The following is a 4292-nucleotide window of genomic DNA, read 5'->3' on the forward strand; positions in this document are numbered from 1 at the left end:
CTCTACTTGTATTTACATCGATTTTGGATATTTCTTGGTTCTTTTATTGCTTCGTTCTTTTAATCTTTTATTTCTTACTTGAAAACCCCCTTTTCCTCACAACCGAAAGAGAAACACTTAAAATTGTGTCCTAGAGAGAACGACCCGAGGTTGAAGTACTCTTGATCTCGGTTATTATAATTTGAATTTAAAACATTTGATTGAGAGAATTTGTTGTTGGTTTGGACTATGCTACTAATGAATTTATTCTTGTTTTGATTAATTCCGAACCATACAACAAAATTCTTCCTGGTCAATGATCAAATAGTATTTCTATATATTATTATTGTTGGATTAGAATTTATTTCCAATTACCATATTATCCCTATTTTTAATTAAAATTATAAAATTACCCCTAACCCTAAATCTAACCTAACACCCCCACACACTCACCAAACCCTAGCCACCCTCAAACCCAAGCAGTAGCAGCTGCTGCCCCACACCCTCAACTCTCATTCAACAAGAACACAAAGCAAATGCACACACTCAACGCAGAGATGGAGAGGAAGAAGAGAGAGCTTTGAATCAAAGAGGAAAGCGGGCCGCACTTTATGCCGTCCACTTGTGATGCCACCGCACCACCGTCGTGCCCAGCTCGCCGCCATCCTCCACACCGTGCCGCCACCGATACACTCTGAAGGAAGAGAGAGAGAGAACGGGCAGAGGAAGTGCAGAGAGGAGAAGGAGGCGCTGCTCGGCCGCTGCATCACGCTGCCGTCGCTGGAGACTTGGGAGCAACGCCGTCGGAGCCACGCCGATCGTCACTGCCCAGTCGTCGTTCTGCCTTCTGATAAACCCCAATTTTGTGGTTTATCTTGTGCTTATTTTGGGGATTTTATCACCTTTTCTCACATTTATTCAATAAAATAGCATGGTTTTGTAATTCTCCCTTGAATTGTGCTTAAATGTGAAAACATGCTTTTTAGGCCCTAAAATTGATAATTTTAATTAACTTTAATTCCATTCGATGCCTTGATATATTTGTTAAGTGATTTCAGGTTCATAGGGCAAGTATTGGATGGAAGAAGTGAGGAGAAAAGCATGCAAGCAGGAGAACAAATGAAAAAATGAAGGAACCGGAAAGCTGTCAAGTCTGACCTCTTCGCACTTAATCGACCATAACTTGAGCTACAGAGATCCAAATGAGGCGGTTCCAGTTGTGTTGGAAAGCTAACATCCGGGGCTTCGAAATGATACAAAATTTGCCATATGTTGCTTCGCGTTAAGGGGCGAACACGCGTCACATATGCGTGCGCGCCGATTCTGCCGTGGCCCACTAAGGTGAAATCGCCCCCAGCGATTTCTGAAGCACTTTGGGCCCAACCCAACTCATTTCTAATGCTATTTCATGCAGAATTTAAGCTTGCGGCAAGGGGGGAGCAATTAGTTTAGCCAATGTGAGCCTTTAGTTAGATTTCTAGAGAGAGAAGCTCCCTCTTCTCTCTAGAATTAGGTTAGGTTAATCTCTTCTAGATCTAGGTCCAATTACATGTTTTCATCTTGTTTCTTTTATGATTTCTTGTTCCTACTACTTGATTCTCTTAGTTTTCATGTTAATTTCTCTTTTATGTTCATGAATTCTATTGTTGGATTTGATTTACTTTTAATGCAATTTAATGTTTAATGTTCTTTTAATTGTTGATTTGAGTAGTGATTTACTTTCCTTGCAATTTTGGATTGAGATTAGCTAGTCTTGTTAGACTTTCTCTCATGGAAGATAACCTATATCTTCTTCTAGTGTTGGAGATGAGGTAATGAGATAAATTCTTGTTTATATTTGTGACATGATTAATTAGTCTTGTTTGACTTTCTCCCTATTTGTTGGAGTTGACTAAATAAGATGAATTAATCATTGCATGACAAGGATAGAAAACCTATGATCTCAAATCATTGCCATGAATGTCTCCCTTTATTACTTGCTTTCCTTAATTTCTTGTTTGATTTACTTTTCTTGCCCATTTAATTTCTTGCCCTCATATCAATCAAAACCCCCTATACCCCTTCATAGCCAATAAACATACACTTCATTGCAATTCCTTGTGAGACGACCTGGAGTCTAAATACTCCGGTTAATTCTTATTGGGGTTTGTTAATTGTGACAACCAATATTTTTTTATTGGGAGGGTTGTTTGTTGGTGTAGAACTATACTTGCAACGAAAATTCATTCATTTGAGGAAATTCTATACCGACACGACAATTTTCTTAAATCAAAATAGCGCCGTTGCCAGGGAGTTGCAATGGTGTTATGTTATTGGTTATTGTATATATGTGAATATTATGAATAGCTTGATTTTTGGATTGCTTGTTAGTTTTTGCTAGTTTTAGAACTTTGTTTCACTATTTCTTGTTAGCTTTTGTTTATTATTTTCACTTTTCACTATGAATTCTCACTTTGGCTATGAGTGTGATTACAACTATGTTGTAGGAAATGGAAACTTCAATGAAGATGTGCATCAAAGATGGGATAACCAAAGGTGGGAGGAGCCATATGCATATGATCAATCCTCTTGGCAACAACCTCCACCAATGCACTATGAAGAAGAGACATTCTATGATGCATACCAATCCAATGGTTATGGTGAATCTCCTTGTGACTTTCAAGAACCACCACCATACACCTATGAGCCATATCCCCAACATAACCCTTAACCATACTCATAAGCCCCTTCTTACCAACCATCTTTATATGACCCTAATCCATATCCATCCTACCAACAATCATATGAGTCGTATGAACCACACATAGAACCACCACCACTCCAACATCAACATTTTCAAGAGCAACCCCCTCTATACTATTACCAAGATGAACCACCACCAATACATGAAAAATTTCAACCACAAGATGAACTCTACTTTCCACCACAACTCTACCAAAAAGAACTACCTTCCAACTATAATACCTTTCCCTCAAACAATGAACCCTCTCTTCCACCATCACCTCCCGATGAAGCCTCTATGCTAGAATTAAGGGATCTTAAATCTCATATCTTAAGGCAACACGAGGAGGATGAAAAGAATTTTGAGGAGTTAAGAGTAAAAATGGCTATCATGGTAGAAGCCATTGGCAACATAGTCTCATCCCGCCTAAGCCTATGCGATCAAGGCACTTCCATTGTGGAATGTGGAGAAGCAATGAAGAAGCTTAGTGAGGGAGTGAACTTAAAGCTCCACGGAGAAGAAGAGGAGTTAAAGTAAGAAATGCAACAAGAGGAGAAATTAGAGATTGTTAAAGAAGAGGAAGAAGTGGTTGAAGACTTAGGAGATGCGGAACCACCTTGGGAGTCTAAGATTGAAGAAAACCACTCCAAAATTATCGAAATTGATGCTAAGGAGGAATGTGCACAACCTCTAAGGCATATCTCTTATGAAGAATTGGATGGAATAGAGCAAGAATTGAGTCCCCTTGGTGATGAAGATCAAGCATCAAGTCTTAGTGGTGAAGAATCCTTTGAGCATGAAGAACCTTCTCTCGATGAAATGGAAAGCAATGTAGAGGTAAATGTCTCTCACCCTCCCATTTATGATTTGAGTAAGGAAAAAGAGTTAGATAAAAGTGTTGAACAAAGGATTGATATTAAGAGATCTTGTGAAGAGGTGGAGATCCTTAGAAAAAGGAGGATGGGAATTGAATATGTTTTAGCAAGACCCTTGGAATCACCTTTGCCTAGGTTGCCATCTACACCTTCGTTTGAGTGGATGAAACTCATTTCTATTATCTTTATTATCCCACTTGAATATGGCTTGCTTGAAACGGATGGTCAACTTAGGATGCTTTGTGGGATGAAGCGTAAAAGAAAAATGCTTCGTGGTTGGCATTGCAAATCAAGGCTCATTATGGTTGAAGCTTCAAAGAGCAAGGGTTGGACTAGTGCTCAATTGGATGGGTCTAGGAGACTAGATTGGTGCTCCTATGAGAATTCATCTCTCTTGCCACCCGGAGGAAATCACCATGATCAACTCAAGGACGGGTGTGAAAACAAAGTGTGGGATCCCGGATCGCACAAGGAAGATCAACTTTGGGAGCCTATGGTTTGTGAAGAACTCCATCAAAGCTTGGAGCTAGTAACTTTGAATGATGAAGCACAATGGAAGTCCAAGCATTGGTGGATGTTCAAGGATGGATTCAAGCACAAGCCACCTTGATGAGGAGCTCCCCATAAGTCCAACTTAAGGACAATAAACAAAAGTGCTAGGTGGGAGACACCCCACCATGGTAACATCTTTTCCTTTTTCTCTTTTGGTAAATATT

Source organism: Arachis hypogaea, chromosome 17, assembly GCF_003086295.3.
Source record: "Arachis hypogaea cultivar Tifrunner chromosome 17, arahy.Tifrunner.gnm2.J5K5, whole genome shotgun sequence".
Classification (NCBI taxonomy): domain Eukaryota; kingdom Viridiplantae; phylum Streptophyta; class Magnoliopsida; order Fabales; family Fabaceae; genus Arachis; species Arachis hypogaea.